Source organism: Ischnura elegans, chromosome 12 (assembly GCF_921293095.1).
Source record: "Ischnura elegans chromosome 12, ioIscEleg1.1, whole genome shotgun sequence".
Lineage (NCBI taxonomy): Eukaryota > Metazoa > Arthropoda > Insecta > Odonata > Coenagrionidae > Ischnura > Ischnura elegans.
This window is the reverse complement of record NC_060257.1, coordinates 59,744,545-59,765,679: the sequence shown is the minus strand read 5'-3', so window position 1 is coordinate 59,765,679 and position 21,135 is coordinate 59,744,545. Positions and strand designations below refer to the sequence as shown.

The 21,135-nt window shown below is 39.0% G+C and overlaps 1 protein-coding gene across 5 annotated transcripts in view; it reads left to right on the top strand.

Moving 5' to 3' along the window:
- The window catches only part of LOC124169686 (protein quiver), a 168,031-nt gene that overhangs the window by 121,384 nt on the left and 25,512 nt on the right, over positions 1-21,135 (top strand). The window lies entirely within an intron of this gene.

Genomic DNA, 21,135 nt, shown 5'->3' with positions numbered 1-21,135 from the left:
GTCATTAAAGATGAGCTTATCTTCTTTTTTTGGTAGACGTACACTGGAGGTCATTGTTTAGGGAAAGAACGAGTTAAATTCGTAGATTCTTCCAATTGTGGGTGTATATTTTACCCTTGAAGGGGAGAAGTCAACATAAGGTTAAGTAAGTTTAAAAAAAGCGGCTTTCCATCGTATTTTATGGTTAGAATTAGGGTGACATTGGCTGTGCGTTTAATAACTTCAGATGAGTAGGTACAACTTTATTAGCTCTAAGAGTTATATATCAGATGGCTCAAGGGCTAAAACTTTTCCTCATTTGGGAGAGGGGTCCTTAAATACACCCTAGGGTTCTGCAGATGATCGAGATAAGTAGGTTCTGAAAAATGTCAAGATTCGTTTAGGAAAGGTCATTGCTTGCAAAGTAAGAGAGGGAATGGTTTTTTCCGTCGGTTCTCTATAACTTACGAGATAAGGATTTGAGGAATTTTTAATTTATTTAGAAAATTAAATGTACATTCGTAAAGCATACCTGTCAATGTATATCTGGTAGCACAAAGCAACAGCTACATGACATGACGAGCGTATACAATGAAAAATAATAAAAAAAACTCGAGAAAAATTTATGTCAATAAGAAATTAAAGTAAAGAAGCTTTAAAAATCACCCGTGATAAACTAAAGATCCCGGCTTGTAAAGGTGTTCGAAGGAAGTAGATACGGGTCATTGTTGTTTTGAATTGAGTTTATTAGGGAACAGGTGTAGAGAGTTCTTGGTCAAGGACAAACTGGGTTTGGACATGTGGAGTAGCGAATGCATGTGATCAGGTGCACGTGGAACTACACGATATTGATGTTCCTAAACAGTTCCGAGCGTTAATGGAAGATTTTAGAATGCTTTGGATGAGTCTGAGATCAGTTTTTAGAAAGATTTTTTGGAAACTCAAATTTGGATAGCGTAGCCATAAAAGAATGAGTCCGCATATAGTGGAAATTGAAAGAGATAAGAATGAGGCTGAGAGGCTCCAATATATTCCGAGATTTTTATAGGAAAATTACGAATATGTAGAATGAAATTAATGGTGCCTATACTAACCTTACTTCTGTGTTCGGCTCGGAAACGTGGTACGAGAAGTGAATGATCTGAGTGGTTTAGGTGGAGAATATCGTAGGTAAGCGTATCATTGGTCGTTTAAATAAGTTGCTTGATCTTTACCCCTACGGAATATGTTAAATAGGTACCAAATCTATTATTATACGGCAATATTTTCTGTGTAATATAAAAAGTCTGAGAGAGATGTAGAACAACTGTTATATTCAAACTTCTTTGTGGGACAGAAGTGAAGGTGAAAAAAGTCTGAGTAGGTAGCTAACATGTGAATTGTGGCAACAAGTATCGATCACTCGTCATGACTGCAGCAAACATCAATTACCAATCGATATTTTGTCTAAACGCAAGCAAAAACGTAAATAATAGCGAGGAAATTGATAGGAGGATCGAAAACAAAGAGAAGCAAGTGTCGTTTTCGAGAAAATTACCGAATTTAGGAATTAAATGTGGAGATTTTTTGTGGTACGGAATGGAAAGTATATATTAGCAGTAAGAAGCTAATATGTAAATATTAGCTAAAATTCTCGATCGCTCATCATAATTATAGCAAATATCAATCACTAATGTATATTCAGTCCTATCAGCAAGCAAAAAATATGATTGATTGCGAGAAAATTGATAGGTGGATCAAAAAATAGAGAAATAAATGTCGTTTTCGAGAAAATTACGTAAATTAGATAGTAAATTTGGAGAAATATTTCTTTACGATATTTATAAATTGCTAACAATCCACGTATTGCCGTTTTGGAGAAAATTACAGAATTTAGGCATTAATTATAGGAATTTTTTTCTTTATTACGATTACAAAATGTTAGCAATAGTCCTTGATATCTTTATAATCAAATTGGTAAAAGGGATTCGTAATAAAACACGAAAGCATATGTTTAAAAAAAATCGAGTCTAGAGAATTTACTGACGGCATCGAGTCGGAGTAAACGATCTCCTCGTAATTTCCAAAGGTTAAGAGAGTAGTAAGTCGAGGACAAAGGCTTTGGTGTTTTCCTTTGCCAAGAATTTTTTCTTTCGAATTTTCCTTCGCCGACAGAGCGAAGTAGTTCCGCGATTCTCTCGTCGAGTCGCGGCGGTCGGTGAAGTAGCCGCGGTGGTCCGAGGCTCGTGGTGTAGAAGTGCGCCTGGCCTCGCAGAGATGGGGTCTTGAAGAAGCAAGCAGACATATCCCCCCCACGATGAACTGTTATTCTCTTGTGTTGTCGTGTTGGGAAGTCAGGAACATTACCACGAATATTACAAAAGAGGATTCTCAAGTCGGCCTCGAAATGTGTTGTCTACCACCGCGCATTTAAATGGATTTACAAAAGTCAACACTCGTGTCGCTGACGGACTAATTGATCCGAGTTTCACAGCGAAATAAAGTATAATAGGGCTGTACACCGAAATTTGAATACATGATGATTGGATCCTCTTTTTTAATATTTTTTATCCGGCCGCTAAAAGTGGTGGCACCCACCGCGCAATTAAATTCGTTTATCTAAGCCACCCGCGACACTGACGGTGGAGCGATCCTAATTTCACGGGAAAATAAGGTATGATTAGGATTTTAACCAAAATTTATATTCCAAATGAGATGACGTATCGAATAATAACCTAATCAACGCTATTCTTTGCGAGAGCAAATACGGTCGTTCGTCAATAATTTCATAGGTGTATACGTTAGCTGTGATAATGCGTTACATTATTCTGGGTGGCTCTGCTACAAATGGCTCATATAACTTGAGACAGGTTGAATTATCTACATTATTTGTACCATTAACCAGCGTTTTTCGCATCGATGGATTTCTTCAATGATGGCTAACCATTTGTAAACTAACGTATGCCAAATATAGCCTTCCTTATCGACAATTTGTTTCCCTTTTCCAATATTTCGACAATAAGTGAGCGTCCACTCATAACATTTTACCTTTAGAGGGCATGCGATAAATCTAAATCGCAGCCATTCTCACGTGGGGTACAGGGCCTCCGCAAATATAATATTATTTTTCCCGCAAGAGACGGTGTAAATTTGCGAGAAGTATTTACACGTATTTTATGGATCTATTTTATCTCAGTGATTCCAGTTTATAGCCTTAATAACTGTCAATACTAGTTTTAAACAGTCTTATATAAAAATAATTAAGCAAATAATGTCATTAAAACCAGCGTATTAATTTTAATCAACCATAATCGCCAAAATTACCTAGCGTAAGTAATGGTCTCCTACCCCGAAGTCACGTGATTTCATTGTTGGCTTACGGTTGCTATAGAGCTTTATTGAGCTCTCTTGTTTATATCCTCCCTGAGGTTTATAAATGAGAAGAGCACCTGCCCCCTGCTGGCTACTTACCCATAATCCTCTGCCCAGCGTAACATGAGCGTACCGAACGAAGCGAGGCGTGCAGTTCTCTCGGAAACTTCAGACTGAAGGCAACGAAGCGCAACACATTCACTTCGCCCAGACCACGCCGCGTTATGTAGACGAGTCGATGAATCCAGATGTCAGCGCCCTCAGAGGAGGTGGGGATGTTACGAGCTAATAGGGGAATTATTATTCCAGTCTCGAGAGATAGTCCCCCTTCCGCGATGAATGGTATTCGTCAAATATTAGCCCATTTCCCTCCTGAAAACTTTCTGTTAGCGATTGTGTAGATACTTAGGTACTTTGTTTCTATGATCGTCTTTAGTAAGCCAGTAAACTATTTTGGCGATAAGTATATCAACTTGTCTATTCAGTACGGCCCGTAGCCATATACATAGTTACACTGGGTGGTTACGAGGTCAGAATCTAATGTTGTTCAGTTTCCACGAGTGACCTTGTTAGGAAGGATAAATCTTCAGGACATGCGTATTTTTGGATGAAAGAACATTAAAATAATCTATATAATGTTATTTCCTGTTAACTTTTTTTATGCTGGCATGTAATTAACAGGCAGTAGGCGTCCATATTGAATACCCGTTTCGCACCAGTCTCTTTTCGTCGTCAAAAATCAACTAATAATTGAATCAAGTTATTTCAAGCTTCAGCAACATATTTGTGACAATTCGACAGGTAAGAGGACAGCGGTTTTTCTTAAAGAGCCTCACATGCTAAGAGTGGTAGGATGTAGCCATATGGCTACGGTGGGCGGAAATGGGTTAATCGTATCTAAAGATAGGTACGAGAACGTGTGTAGACTAGTGGATAGACAAAAGGGTCCCAGGTTCGATTCCAGAGTGAAGCGTTCGGGAACCCTTAAAACATCCTCTTAAGTGCGAGTTTTCACAAGGAGAGGCACTGAACAGGAAAAGGTGTTTGAACCCCTTAAGTGTGAAATACATACACTTTTGGCTTAGTCTTGGGTGAGCTCCACCCTCTTATATCGAAACCAACTTCGGGGTTAACCACTGCGTGAGATATCGGATGGATAAATTATATGATACTCCGCAGCTAGATATCTTGATTTATTTTATAAATACACTCCTTTGACTAAATCTGTGGTGAGCTATACCTTTACTTATCCATACTAACTGTCGAATTCAATCAGTGAGAGGAAGATCACGTAAATAAATTATATAACTTCGAACAAATAGACAAACATAATGGCTTCGAATTTCGATACTCTCTATGATGACTCTGGAATATAAAGACCCTGAAAGCCAGTGCAAATTTTATAATTTTGGAGATAAGGGCCGGTAATGGTTGGTGGGTTATACAATATTGTTGTGGCAATGGGATACAAATGAGTAGCTTTAACTATATATAATAATGATACACAAATCAATTGAATGGATTTCGTATGACTGGGTACTGGTAGTACCTCGCAAATTTCAGTCGATTATTTAATTTTATTTTAATATCTGAAATAACGATGGTCTGATGAAGACAATCGTTGAAGGACAAGTGGAAGGGAGAAAGGGCAAGGGACGACCCCGAATTGGTTATTTAGGACAGGTTATAAAGGATGTAAAAGAGAATAAATATGTAGCTATGAAGAGATTAGCGGATAGGAGAGAGAAATGGAGAGCTGCGTCAAACCAATCTTAGGATTGTTGACTAATAATGATGATGATCTGAAATAAGGGTTGTTCAGGTGGTCGGAATGCCGTAATTGACCTCAGCTTGCCCCTCGTCGCGAGAATAAAGTGAATACCGGTTATGCGGAGACTCGCGTGATCAATAAGCATTGTTACGAAACGAAAATTGCATCGTTTCCAAGGCGACAATTCAACCTTAGCAACTCATCTCCTCGGTTGTAAACAAGTATTAAATGAGGAGTACGACAGTCAATAAATCAAAAGAAAAGAGAAAATGGAGATGCCTTGAGCGTCCTGTGGTCATATAACAAAGGTTTGATCATTTCTGCTACAAATGTTTTGTATTGAAGCTGTAAAAACTCTCGTTCATATCGCATCCTCAAGTGGCCGATCATTTTCGAATTGAACACATCTCAACTTTTTGATATTTTGATATATGTTCACGAACGGGTTAGTGTGCTTTTCCTCGTGTGTTCAGTTTGAGTCGTCCACGGGTTCCTTGGCGTATTGATACCCTAGCTAAATAATTATACTATTAATTTTATTTTTTGAACGGGAAAGGCAGGGAATGGGATCCGCTTTCTAGGTTCTAGAATGTTGTGTGTGACAACACACAGGGAGCCGTAGTGAATCTAGGCTGGGCACTAATGAGTCAACGGGAAGTATAAAGCGCCTCTATTATCACGTTCTCGTCAAAAGGAACTCCATTGTGAACTTTTCCTCGTCATGGAATAGAAAAGCGTGCTCATCTTGCTATCGTTAAACCACATTAGTATTATAAAGAGTTAAGTATCTCTCCAAAATAATTGAATGTTAGAGAGGCTGTACGATGGCCCAATGGGCTCTACCAAATATATTTTTAACTTTTTCTTTTGGAAAATTAAATTAGAAATAATAATCTTATCAGGAAGAATGAGCATAAAAATAGGGTAATATCTAATAGGGATTCTTACATGACCAGACATGTATATAGTCTTTCGAGGAGGCTTTGTTGATTCATTTCACTGTGTAATATGACTATATTTAGGCGACAATGACAAAGATTTTTATGAAGACAGCCTGCATTTGTGATGAAATTTATCTCGTGTTCACTTTAACGCCAAAATCCGCGAGTAACTGATATCGCCATCAATATGATAATATCATAATGGAAAGAATCATATCATAATATCATCATAATGGAAAGAATATCTCCTCGCCTTGAATGTTTAGGGGAAGAGGTGGGATATCTTGGAGACAATACGCGATACTGATAATACTTTTATAAAGTTAGCCAAAAATACGGTTAAACTTAGCTCGCATATATTTTTCTGCTATAATGCGCGATACACCGAAGCCAATATGAATAGAAAAATGTACTAAAGAAAATATTTTTCCTCTCCTTCAATTTTTAGTGGAAATAGGAGAGCTACGCGGTTCATTTAATAACGTAATTTCAATGGATATTTTGTGGCAGTAAAAAGTGCTCACAGTTGAGGCGTTCTCTCACTAAAACCATAAGACTTGAAATTATTGATAAATGCAGTATCAAATTTGAATAGTCCCCATAAACGGGGTAGAATCTTGTTAGATTCGTCAACAGGCAAATAAACAAGTTCTAGCCCACAGCAAAATGATGTGTCTACTCTTATCACGGCGAAGTTATTTGAAATGTGTATTCTACAATCTCAAACTTAAAGGTAATATGAATGCATATTTCAAAAGTCCTAGGACCTTCAAAATAAGTTTGGACACAATGTTAGGCCGAAGTTGGTTTCACTGCTGACACAGTTCGGGAAAAAAATTCCAGTGCTCGTAAGAAATATGAAGCTCAAACTTTTTGTTTTCATTCATGGTGGTCCTTAAAACCTCAGTCTCAGGTCCAAGGAGGTCGCTTTCCAGTTTAAAAATAGCCCTGATTTATTCGTGTGTCAGGCAGGCCATGAGAAAATGTCCAAAATTAGATGCAGACAGACGAATGGCTCCGCATGTGCCCCCTATGACGTCCGTCTCGAAGGTAAACAATGCAGATTTGAAATGCGTGTTGAGAGCTCTATGGTTGAGTAATCCGTAGTAGAAGTGGTTACTTCCTCTAAGGTCTCATTTCAAAAACACATCGCGAGGTTGGAAAATAGTCTCGTGGATGGATTGATTCATCGCGAATCTCCGATCAATTATTTTTGGGCTATTTTGGTTTTAAATCCATTGCAAGCACACAGGAATTCGACCTTAAAATTAAATAGTCTGGTGATGGGTTAAGGAATTAAAATTTATTGCTCTAACCTTTAAAGCAAGGTACGTTGACACAAAATAAATGAATCTACTCTCTTTTTTAATCAATTAATTAGTCTTCATTGCTCGGCCTGAGCATTTCAACTTAACAACGGGAAAATTTTAATAGCCGCCAAGAAATTAAACATTTATACCGTCCAATTATCATTGCATTTTGGCTCAATTTATCATTTCAAAAGTACATCACGAGGTTTGAAAAAATTCTTATCCATAGACTCAGCCCGGATCTCCTTTATATTCATGCGATTCTGATTTTCAATATTAGTGGACATTCGGAGGAAAAAAATGATCGGTCTAGAGGATTTTAATTTTTAGAATTATATACTTATATGCTGGCGAAACATATGAAATTTTATTGCAATAGTCTTTTGATCTAATTATATATATATATGTATGTATTCAATGAGAGGCGAATGCCTTCAATAATAAGATTAGGATAAATTTAAATGTTAAAATTTAAAACAACGAAAGGAAATTATGGCTACGAATTTGTCTACATCAAAGTTTGTTGAAAACTCGTCGCGAGAAAAAAGTTGTTTTTATTAATATTTATTTTTATATTTTTATATTATAATTTAAAATCCCAGAAAATCATTCCGTGAATGGCTAATTACCACCGCGTGACCCAAATATTTTGATGATGCTCGATGAAATTGTGAAAGTTTTCGAATTACTTAGTGTTAACAGAGGATAGCCGCAAGTCGAAGGGAATAAGTACTACAGACTTTAGCAAATACCTTCGACAATAGAATCCCAGCTCTTCGTCTGGTGGGGCTAAATAAAGAGGGAAGGCCCCATCTGATCAATTTGGCAGACTCGTTTGAAACCGCAGGTCTATAATTACGTGCAACGCGAGAAGTGGAGGAGCTTTGAGAAATCCGAACAATTGAGCCGCTTGGGGGACTTATTTCGATTGGGCGTTCTTTAACCTAGGTGTCTGGGTTCAATGTACCCAGTCATAAAGTCTTGGGAATCCTATTAAAACACGTACGATACCTATAGAAACTTCATGATTATTCCTCTCTTAAGGTAGTTAGATTTCCGTGGTAAAAGTAAAAAGACCTTGATGAAAATTAGGTAACATATTCTTTGAAAAACGCACTTTCAATGATTCAAAGAAAAAGGGATTCCAATTTACCGTTTTTGAGATATTTGACGGTATAATCAGGATAATTTAACATGGGCTCTTATGGAGAAATACGGTTTCTTCGAGCTACCGAAGCTGTTTGCAACAAGAAGTTATTAAGACGGCACTCATTAGAAGCAAAATTTTGTGACGAATATAAATATGCACGGGAAAAAAACGGGAAATGCACGATAAAATAAGAAAGATATTTGCGAAAAATTTACTGAAACTGTCAAGATGGGCGCCAGGATCTCTGATACCATTTGACTCTAATTGTTGCATTTGGTCATTTGACTTTAATTGTTGCAAGTATTTGCTTGTAACGCTTCATATCAGTTTTTTGTCTAAATGTGTTATGAATATTCTAGCGGTGATAAATCATTTTTCTCTGCTTAGAGATGTACTGACAGAAGAACCTGCACTAAAAAGCGGATTTTTTTATGCAAATTCTAGAAACTGCAGCTCAGAAAGCACATTAGTTGTGATCGTCGGTGGATGAGGTACAGCTCAAAGATTCTATTCAGAAATTTTCATGAAAATGACATATTATGACACATGATATTCATTTCTTGCAACTAACTCCTTAAAAATTGAAAGCAACTGGTACGTGACTTACATAGAAGGGATTACTACGACTCGCGCATGCGTGATTTTTCAATATAATGAACATTTTTTTCTATCCTTTGACAAGTACTGCCGTAAAAGCTTGGGTAAAAATGAGGATTTTCAAACGCAATCACCGGAAGAAATATCTCAGAAAGGCTGTGTCCTGTGGGCGAAAGTCGATAGGGTTTAAATGAATAGCATTTTTTTCAAGTCTTCTCGGGATTTCTACCGGGTTAATTTTTTATGTGTCATCGTTTCCACGAATGACGTAGTCAGGGTGTAGTTAGGGTGTGTAATTTAGTTTTATCGCATGCATCTCAGCGTTGTTTTTTTTAATCAAAATTATTCATTCAACCCCTTGAAGATGGACGAGTAGTCCGCTGAAACGTCGGAATTATACAGCGAATTAAATCGGTGGACACCGCGAGAAGACTTTGCTCATCGTAAGCGTGCATCGTGTTTGCGTCGAGCGAATTATTGCGTTGGGCGACGACAGTTCCTTAGACTTTTCCCCTCCCACGAATCCGCCTGTCCGCTCCAGTTCCTCGCCTTAAGGTCAACAGCCACAGTCACTGCAGAGGCGGGGGAGGAGAGTTGGAATTGCTGGCTTCAAGAGTCGGATGTCCTGGGAGGCCAGCCGCGCCGGCTGAACTTCCCGCGCCCTTGGGAAGGTCCCGTCTCGCCAAACAGGTCTCTCGGACCGAAAACGATAATTAAGAGGACGCGTCACTCTCTCGCGTCTTTTGCGGTATTTTTTTTAAACTGACGTATCGATACCTCCACTGCACAATCGCTCAACAATCGCCCACCGAATCAAGTCGATAACTCCACTGCATAAACGCTCAACAATCGCCCATCGAATAGAATCCGCTCATCTAGATATAGTACTAGATGAGGAGATTTGATTCGGTGGGCGATTGTTGAGCGTTTATGCAGTGAAGGTATCGAAGTCCGCTCATGCCTCATTCACATTACGATTGTCCGAGCGATCGTCCCAACGATAGTTGGCCGAACTAGCCGTGTAATTGCATGTCCTGACAATAGTTACCGTAGTTCAACAGCTCTTCGTCTACATCTACGCAATACCCAGCAAGCCGACTAAAAAGGCGTGTAGCAGGGGGTGTTAGGACACCAGGCGTTCACATATGGACAGCAAATGCTCAAACAAAATCTAAACTAGCATTTATTAAAGTGTAGGCATGATGGCCTGATGAAGACAATCGTAGAAGGATAGGTGGAAGGTAAGAAGGACAAGGGACGGCTCCGCATGAGTTACATAGGACAGGTTATAAATGACGCATAAGAGAAGAAATATGTAGCTATGAAAAGAGAGCGGATAGGAGAGAGGAGTGGAAAGTTGCAACAAATCAATCTTAAAATTGTTGGCTAATGATGATTATTATAAATCATTTACAATTTCCGCGGATTGAATTGTCAACCGTATTAGTTTACACCTGATGCGAATCTTTTGAATCGTAACCGTTTTTTTCTCGGTATTCATGTTAGTGATGCGTCAAAGACGATTTTTGTAGGAGCTCGAGTTTCTTTCATGATGGTTTATCGATTCTCACTTTCTACATGAAAATAGCGCAGCTTAAGTGATGAGTTCATCTGGGTTCTCGTCTTTTATAATTCATTGTCGAGTTTTCCAATAAGTTTAGTTGTTACTGAATAGAATAACCTCTATCAAAATATATGTTACAGGTAAAAAAGGATGTGAAAGAGAAGAAATACTTAGGTGTAAATTAGATCGGCTGATAGGGGAATTGAGAGGTTTCCTATTTTTTTATTACCTAAATCGAAAGATTATTACTCCTGGAGTACGTATTTCAAGCTTTTAGATTTTTAAATGACGACATCTATTTTTCGCGTTTAAATGAAAAGTGAAAATTTTCAAGCGCGCGAAAACGCGACGGCTAAGTAGGCTGGGAAATGCTGGGAAAACCCCAAGTGACGTTATTCTGGTTCCCGCTGTCGCCGTGTGAGGTGACCTTGGGGCGAGGATATGTGTGCCGCTGCGATGCAGGCTGCTATCAGATAGCAGAGTACCCTGCTAGCAGGTATCGCTTGGCTTAAATAAGGATCATTAATATCCTATCAAACGAAGGAAACTTTCCGACCATAGGCAATTTTAATAAGTAATTATTAAGAAATGTTCTGTGCCACATGCATGCTTTGGTAATCTCAGACGAAGTAAAACTCCTTAATACTCGTATAGCATCTGGGCTCCTGTGACGTCATGTGAAGTGGCATCGCATGGCCGCCAATCTGGCCTTTTTCTATGAGGTTAAAATTGTTCATCAACGTTCGTCTTAGCTGGGATTTCTGAAACAAATTTTTTTATATATTATGAATACACTAATGTTGGGTAACGATTCGCCATGAATGCCTTTCGTTTTCTTTGATGAAGGAAAGAGTTGAGTGGAGAGCTGCGTCAAACCAATCTCATAATTGTTAACCAGTAATGGTGATGATGAATATTATCGGTTTTTCCAAACTAAAATTATTAGTGGAGCTATTAAATTATTTTTAAAGGCACAAAAGGATCGAAAAAAGTGTGCTAGGTATTCAAAGAGAATTATTTATAGGCGTAAAAAATGAGTTGACGTATTGATGGGTCTCGTGCGATCATTTGAAGGAAAGATAGAAGTTTTGAAGGCATCCAAATACACTTGAAGAAGGATAAAGAGGTTAATTTACCGTTCCTTTGCTTGATCGAGGTACTCAATGTAAACGGAGCTGCCAGAAACTGCTAGTTCACGTATGCCAAGTGCAGAAGGAACTTGTGATGTTCAAAGCGACGGAATTATTTTTTTTTCTTTGGGATGCTGTTCAGGGAAGAGAGGTTTTGACGTCTGGAGCGAATTCTTTTTATCGATCTTCCATCCCCTTCAAAGTCAAGAGAAGTCAAGATGCCACTATCCAATAAAAGTGAAAAACGCCCTTCTCTCCTCCATCTCGATTCGCTTGACTCAAAAAGTCACCGGTTTGCGTCATAAAAAATAATAAATAATAAAACAAAAATCATGCCTTTCGTTCTCGCGGGAGATAGCATACCATTCATGTGCTCTCTAGGAACTCGTCAAATTTTCCTGTCCGTATCTTTTCGTCATTTCTCTGCCCGAAAATATACGAAAAAAGAATTTCGAGGACAAATATGACAAAAAAGAGTGAGAGCAAAACTTTAACTTGAAAAAAATATCGCTTTTACTTGCGCTGTGAGCGTTATATTACGCCGATAACGCCTAAAAACGAGTCTGGCATCAATAGGGTAGTTTCCTTCATCAAAGAAAACGAAAGGCATTGATTGCGATTCGTTACCTAGCATTAGTGTATTCATAATATACTAATTATTTGGTTGTAGAAATCCCAGTTTAGACGAATGTTAATGGTCAATTTTAACCTCTTTTGAAAAAGGCCAGTTTGGCGCCCATGCGATGCCACTCCACGTGACGTCACAGGGACCAAGATTCTATGCGAGTAGAGAGGAATTTTACACGTCTGAGATTACCAATGCATGCATGCGGCACAGAGCTCAGGGAAACATCTCTTAATAATCACCTGCTAAAATTGCTTATGGTCGGAAAGTTTCCCTCGTTTGATAGGGTACTAATAATCCTTATTGAAGCCAAGCGCTGCCTGCTGGCAGGGTACTCTACGCTACCGCCATGCTCGGCAGCAAGCAGCCTGCATCGTAGCGGCGTTAATAACGTCGCACCCAGGTGGCCTCACACGGCAGCTGCCAGACGTCACACGGACTTTTCCCAGCATTCATACTTAGCCGTCGCAACACCGTATCTTCATCCATGGCGAGATAATAATTCACTAAATAATGTAATTGCACAACTTTCCAAAATTCAAAGTGCTCCGATCAGTGGCGTAGCCAGGAATTTTGTTCGGGGGGGGGGGTCCAAAACCAGGGGTGGGAGAAATTTTTTGAAAAACAGGGTACTAATTGTAAGTAGAGGGTTTTAAACTGATTTTAACACTTTTCGTTATCGAAAAAAACTCAATTTTTCAAAGAAATCTTTTGTAAATTCATGATTTTTTAATATTTGGTTTTCTTTTGAGATTCGAAGTAATTGTGCTTTTATATTTCGGGGGGATCCGGACTCTCCCCTCGCTACGCCACAGGCTCCGATCGGTCTGAAAATTGGTTTCCCGACGTATTATCACGTGGAATTAAAATTATTCGAAAAATTACATTGTTGAAAAACCGATTTCTTGACCCCCAAATCCTCTCAAAAAATAGAAGGATCGAGTCATTGGCAACCCTCCAATAGATAAAAAATAGAAAATTTAGTGTTTCGACAATTTTTCCTAGGATCTCAGGCTATTTTAGGGGGTGTCGATTCCATGACTATTTGTCGTATCTCGTCTCGTTCACCGCAAACATTGGTATGAATCAGTCAGTCAGTGGTTAGAAGTGGGTTTTATAGTATATAAATTTATCGGAAGCGGTAACATAGCCGCATTAGCTATTGCTGTTGAGGGAAAATAACTATTCACCCACTACTTCAAATCGCGTAAATGCCTTGTAACGCTCTTGTCTCCCTCGAAGTAGTGTTTGAAGAATCCTTTGAAGATTAAAGCACTTAAGGAATTTCGGCCTATATACGACTTGGGAAGGAATCTTTTCCGATTATTCCCCTTTATTGTAATGCTCATTTTTATTTTTCACGCCTGCTGTTTTCCTGAGTAAAACTCCACGGACTGTGAGCTACGCCAAAAACGATAGCGCAGGCCAAGAACTGGGCTCAGTCCGCATCATGTTTTTCATTTTTTTTGTTTCTGGAATGTACGCCAAAGACCTCGCGCTCCGTTCTTTGCTCCGACTTGTACTCTCGAAGTTGGAGGGAATAAGCGAATGGAAGCCTGCAAAAGGTGGATTAAGGTGACGTATCACTCCTTCTTTACCGATATTTTATTCTTATTGCAATTCAACTCGTTTAAAACTTACGCCTTCATCTCGAAATTTTCATGGTATAAAGGGTAAAGCATTAACGGTATTTTTCAGTATTTTAAATAAGATCTAAAATATCTTTAAATTACTAAAACCACCTTAGGTTTATTGCAAATGGATGTCCAACCTTTAGGTGCGTAAAAATAAAAAAATGCCAGCTAGTTGTTTCCAATAAACAGAAGAGAGATATGTTAGATTATTTTGCGATTCAAATATGAGTAAAACTAAATTCATGAAACTAAAAATAGTAAATGATATCTCTTTTACGAATAATGTCGCGTGGAAATGTACAGTAATCATTTGCTTGATTAAAATTTATTATTGCGAAATATCCTGACATATCGTATCACATGTTCAAGTATTATACTAGACATAATTGATAGAAAACGCTTGAAATCTCTCTATCAACTTACTCGGGCCAACTTTTGGCCGAAAAAAGTTTTAGTGAAAAATTGAAATAGGTTTTTTTGAATAAATATGTATGCCTGATATTTTGATTCAATAATTTTGAACTAAGTTTTTTCGAACCATATTTAATTCATGAAATTGAAACTTAAAATGGGTGCATCTTTACTCCATTTTTTTTTAATCCATAGTGGTGGATATCAAATGCACTTCTCTGCATCCTTTTTTTCCAGTCCAGTTCTGTGTTTTTTTGCGTTAACGCAGATTCTGATTGATCGCGCTCCCCTCCTCACCCGTGGATATCGCCCTAATTTCGCCACCGAGTGGCGCCCTTTCCGATCTTTATGGGTTTATCCCGTCGAAGGATATCTTCCGGGGTTATTTTTTTTCATCCTCACTTGCGCGGCATATTGGATCGGTGCGTGTGAAGGAAAGACGGCGTATAAATAACCACTCAGAACGTAGCAGTTCGCTCCAACACCTCGCCTCCAGCCAACGGAGATGTTTCTCTTTTCCAGAGGCATTTTGAAAGGAACACTTTCGCGACCAGCAAAGACGCGGCTTGCCAAGGTTATTTCCTCCCAGCGTCGACGCTAAGACTCGGCAAAAGTCGAATGGCCTACCACTGAATTAACTCCGCGGCTATAACTCGTGGGTACGACCAACATTAAGTATTTCATCGGTCTTCATTTAAAAAATGAAAATATATTTAGTGATCACTGTAGAAATATGAATTTCTGCAGTCTTTTTCTTATTGGTGCGAAATAATTTTGGCTCCACAAATACGCTTCACAGAACTTTAACTAGCAATCACAGAACTCGGAGGAAAAACTAACCACTAGTTAGACTAATTTCCGCCATAACAAAAACTTAAGACCATTTGAATGCAACAATTGGCGTTCTCGTTGCGACAATAAACAAACGAATGCAATTTTACGCTCTTGTTGAAATTAGACTTAGTCTTAAGCCATTTATGCCGTGAATAAGCGGGAATACTGGTTAAAATTTTATCGATTAGTCTTCGCAAAGCAGATTTAGTGAGAAAGGTAGTTTTGATTGAGGCCTAAATTGGCTCTGTTTCCGTTATTATTGCTTCATTAATCTTTAAATACTGGCCTTTGAAGTCACTCTGAGTCAACTTCTGCATTTCTCCTATATTTCAAGCTCTGTCTTCATGCATCAGTCATATCCAATTTTCTCCCCATCTCTCGCCCTTAACCTACATATCCCGAGTACATATGAATCTCATCTACCGCTGTTCTCCGTGTATGTGCACCTGTTTACCCTGTATTTCCATCTATCGTTGCGGAAGTACATAGCATGTGCTTGTCGAACATGCTAATCTGCCTCCTACTTCCTTTTGACCCGTACACCTCTTCAGTAGCGAAACTCATCTCAGTGACCTCTGTCAACTTGATAACATGGCTGCTGATGAAAGCTCCACTAAAATGGCTCAACCTTGAAAGATTCATCCCCTAATGTTTTCCACAACTTATCATTTGCAAGTTTCAACACAAATTTCATTTTTAAGTTATTACACTTCAAAATTATTTGCAAGATACCGTAGCTGTGATATTCGGGAGCTTTTGGCAAAAATTTCAGGATGTTTTACAAGAGATTTTGGGGTTATTTGCAGTAATTTTAGCTATTGCACGAGCTCTGAATTGTATATGGAAGCCATAAATTCGTCACTTTATAACTTAACTCACACTATTTTTTTTAATACATAGCAATCATAATGCAGTTTTATTTGCACTTTAACAATAGATAATTTCAGGATCTTGATACAAATTCTTGTCAGTCATGACTATGGTCGGTGTTTGTGCCTGAATATCACTATGTTTCTATATTCACTACGAGCAACGTCTCAGAATGTATAATTTATTGAGAATTTAGGCAATCTTCTGAAATTGTATGCCTCGTTATTCTGTCATTCATCTACTAGTGGACGTTAATCACCAGAGTTATGATTGCCTGTCATGGGAATTGAAACTCAAGTAAATCCATTCTATTTCAACTGTAAATAATCAGCACAGGAGTATATCGTATATCACAGAGTTAAATCAAGTAACTTTTAGGTTTCGCCAATCTCAGCTACAATTTTTGTGGAGAGGCTGGTGATTTAGTAAGCTTGATAACGAGCCAAAAAGTCCATTATCGAAATCCACAGGGTGTAGATACTGCCCATAAATGTTGCGGAATGCCAAAAATAACTAAACTTGCCAGTTTTCGCCATGCTATTTATGACGGACCTTTCCTCATTTCAGCACTCTGAGATGAGTATCGCTTATGAAAAAAAAAGAATAAAAATGTGGACCTTTTTCGAGGGACTCTATCGATATCCCTATGTATCGTTGTTTCCATCTCTAAGTTTTTCCTATCGAGCCAATCACTAAGTAGTTCAACTCTTTCTTCCTCCGAGTCGCCAACTTCCTTTTCCTTTCTCCTGACCTCTTCGCGCGGGGCGCGTGCATGACCTCTGTCTGCATCGTGGTACGTGTTCAAACACCCTTGCTTAACCCTCCCTTTACCAGGCTCGCTCGATGGCTTATTATCGGAAACTACCGATGTTTTTAATCAAGGAAACTCCATTAAAGATAGCCCATGAACATGGCGGTTGAGCGCTTGTTTCCGTTAATGTTGCCGTTTCGCGCGCATTGTATTCGCCCGTGGCGTCACTAGGTAGCTGTATCTCGTTCAGTATGACTTTCGCCATTAGCGGAAATGGAAGTGTTATTTTTTAGTAGGCAATTAACTCGTATGCGTCAAATGTGTGGTTCATATCATTTACGTATTACCGCCATGTATTTCCCCGCGAAAAGTGGAAATCTATGACTGGTAGCGCCGCGAGTGGTGATTTTTTAATCTGATTTTAATGTGTGCGGAGCGACAACAATTCTAGCGGCGAACTTGAGAATCCTCTGAAGTAATATTCGAGTTTCGAATCTCCCACCAAATCAAATCCGCTCATCTGGTAGGCCAACAATAGGAATCCGCTCAGCTGGTGAGCATAACCGCTCACCTCCTATTCTCCAAGCTTCGTAGGTGAGCGTTTATGCTCCGGCTACTACTACCTGAGCGGATACGTATTGTTGGGCTACTAGATGAGTGGATTTGATTCTGTGGGTGATTGTTGAGCATTTTTGCAAGGGAGGTATCGATTTGATTATTGTATCTTTTGTTAACCAGTGCTGGATCGGCGCTCCGGCGCGTTCCCGCACCATGACACCACTGATTTCGACGCTTAAAATTGGCGTTGGGAGTGAAGTGCAGAGCTCACGATTTTTTAAAATATCGACCAGACATATTCGTGTGCGGGGAATAACACGAGGTCGTCGTGTGCATGTTATGTGTGGTGTACCGAGACGAAGTCTTACAAGTTCGCATTGCGTCACGAGACCGCAGGTTTTAACGGCAGTCTCTCTCTCTCTCTCTCTCTCTCTCTCTCGAAGTTTCGTCTTTCGACGAACGAGGCTCGCCTTATTAAATGAAGCATCGGCGAGGAACAGCAAACTGTTAAGGAAGCGTGGTCCGGTAAAAATAGCACCAGACGCCGTTTATAGACACGCTATAATTCGATTCTTTAATTAGAAAAATAAGATAAAAAATATTTTTATAATGAGCTCGGAGGATCGAGAGAAAGAAACAAGAGGGCGACTTAAGGGATAACAGTGAAACGTGATAATTTTTTTGTTTTTTTTTTGTTTTTTTTTGTTTTTTTTGTTTTTTTTTGTTTTTTTTTTATTCGCTGGCCCGTGTCCATTTTCATTCTGTGGCAAGCTATTGTATGCCCTAAATCCCGAGCTATAAAACTCAATTTGGAATGGATTACCAAAAGAGATCCATTGATGTCTCTGCGAGTCCAAAATAAAAATGTAACCGGCATAGAAATGTTATATAATGTTAAAAGTTTCAAATACTGAATTATAAATAAATAATGAATACATAAATAAATAAAATAAAATAAATAAATAGAAAAATAAAAAGAAATAAATAAATTATCTTGTACGATGTTCGATGTGAAACTCACTATGGGATATCGCGACAGTGATGTTCGGGATCTAAATGCCGATGTTATTTTCTGAAGCTATTCTGGAAATGTATAAAATGTCTCCCGGCATTCTTTCTTATAGACCCCGATGCGATCGGTAAAAACGAGTAAATATTTGGCTGGATATCTTCTCTTTAGATTATGAATAGAAGAATAGGTCATGCGTCTTCAATGCAACAAAATTTCAATCTTAGGGTCATATTACTCTGGTATGGAGTAATTATCGCGTTCGTAGACTTGAAAAAAGAATGAAACAACAATGGCACTATATCTAACTCCGTTATAAAGAGCTTATTTTGAAGAACACATTGTAAATGCTCAAAAATTACATTGGCCGATGGTGATAATTTAGAAAGGCCGTAAAAAAAATATTGAACATATTAATTGTCACACATTCCTTAAATTCTTAACGAACTTCGGTTCGAATGATATTCCGGCACCCCCTTTAATGATGATCCAGTAGTTAACAAGCTACATAATATGGCAGAGAAAAACCTTGTCTTTGCAGTGAATAGAAATTTTTGTCGCCAGTAATCAGTTCTAGATGGTTCAGTTAGGAAGTCTTTTCAACCTTTTGCTATGCGTTACGTGACTTCTAACCACATTTACCGCAGGACGTGACAACCGTAATTTTCTTGTGAATGAATATTCACTTTTGATACGCGATTCGTGTGAATTCCCTCGGCAATTTTTAAATGCATCTCAACTCTTGCTATCTTAACTCTCTTCGGTTCGGATGCTATTACGGCACCCCTCTTGATATTAGCTAGCCGCTAAATTTGTCTCCATTGATCTTGTGTAGCCGTGAAATGCGCTACTTGATGTGACGAAGGAATACCTCGTCTTAGCAATCCATAAATGCATGCTATCAGGAGAGGCCTAGGGTAATTGGGGGCCCTTGGCTGGCCCTCACGATAGGGCCCTCCTTACCTGGAGATGCTAGGAATGTTTTAGGAAATTCCGTGCCCGGAAATGGATTTTGACGCTATTCTGGCTCTTAAAAACTAGATTAAAAATTTTAAAAATGGCTATTTCTTCAGGAAAAATACTATGGAAAGTGAAATTTTCACAGCTTATAAAATTTAATAATGCATTATGGTTTTATTGTAGTATATTTAGGAATTTGCTCCTTGAAACTGCACTGGCACCTTTTATGGCACCTTTATATTAATTGTTTTTTATATAATTTTTACCTGAGTATGTTGTAAATAAAGCAAATTATGGAAAATTAGAATTTAATAATTGAAAAAAATTGGTTAATAATCTGAGTCTTTTTTACTACACCCTTTATAACACGCATTAGAGTTTAATAAAAAGTTCAGTAAAGAGTTTAATCTGGAATGTAGCTCTTAACGGAGCGGAAATATGGACACTTAGTAAGGAGGACGCGAGACGATTGGAGGCATTCGAGATGAGGGTATGGCTAAGAATGGAGGAGGTGAAGTGGACGGAGAGGATTAGGAACGACGAAGTGCTGGACATGGTGGGCGAGGAGAGGCAGCTTTTAGATGAGATTCGAAGGAGACAGAACGTAGGTATGGATGGAGCGAGTAATTAGCGGGGAGAGGATGTTGAAAAAAGTGTTAGAGGATAGCAAAGGCGTAACTATGGGGGTTATGAGGGGATAGATCCCCCCCCAAAACCTCGAAGAAATTGAAAAAAATATTTTAAACTATTGTCTAGTTTTGACATTTAATAACTGCATCTGTTTATAGTTAAATTTTTTGTGTCAAAATGATGCAAAATGCATTTCCAGGCATGTCATTTTTCAAAAATGTTCCCAGACCCCCGTTGCCTGGGGGGAGGTCGCCACTCCCAGCGATCCCATCCCATATTCCCAGTTACGCCACTGGAGGGTAGAATTTTGGGAAACCGAGGGAGAGGAAGGAAGAGAATAAGATTTTCAGATAAAATGATGGGGAGTAGGCCTGTACTGGAAGGAAAGGGATGCTCCCAGAAGGCTACTTGAGTAATCCATGGAAACCTAATAATAATAATAATAATACGTACGCATCACGATACACGCGAGCGTTTAGTGGGACCCCTAAGCTCCGGTCCCTCGGCGATTGCCGACCAACCGACCTGACCAGATCGCCCCTGAATGTTATCGTCCTCTACGTTTGTTTCTCCGTTGTTTCGCAATGGTACAGTATCCAATCTTTTTCCTTACCAACTACGGTCGACATTTAACCGTACATTTAACCGCAGGACGCGTAAAAAAATCAATGCTCCCCCTCCCGTGAAGGTCTGCAAAATTGCGGTTTAGCTAAGTTTCGCCTTTGTTTTTTTGTAACGCTGTCTCATCGTCTCTCCACGCATATCGCTTTTCTCTTGTGTTCGGCCCTGTCCTCACGCAAGGTCTCGGCTCGCTCCCTCGCTCCGAGTCGACAAGCCGAGCGGACCGTAATGAGGTTTTCTGCCGGGCAAAATTAAATGCGCCCTCTGAGACTGCCGCGACTACTTTGATCCTCGTCGACCGCTATCTGGACGGCTGTAATGGGTAATCCAGCACTATCACGCCGAGTCAGGCCATCGTATCGTTATGCCATCAAAATATATCCAATTATAATTATCCTACTTCACGTGTCTACATTGATCCTTGTCGGCCTCTATCTGG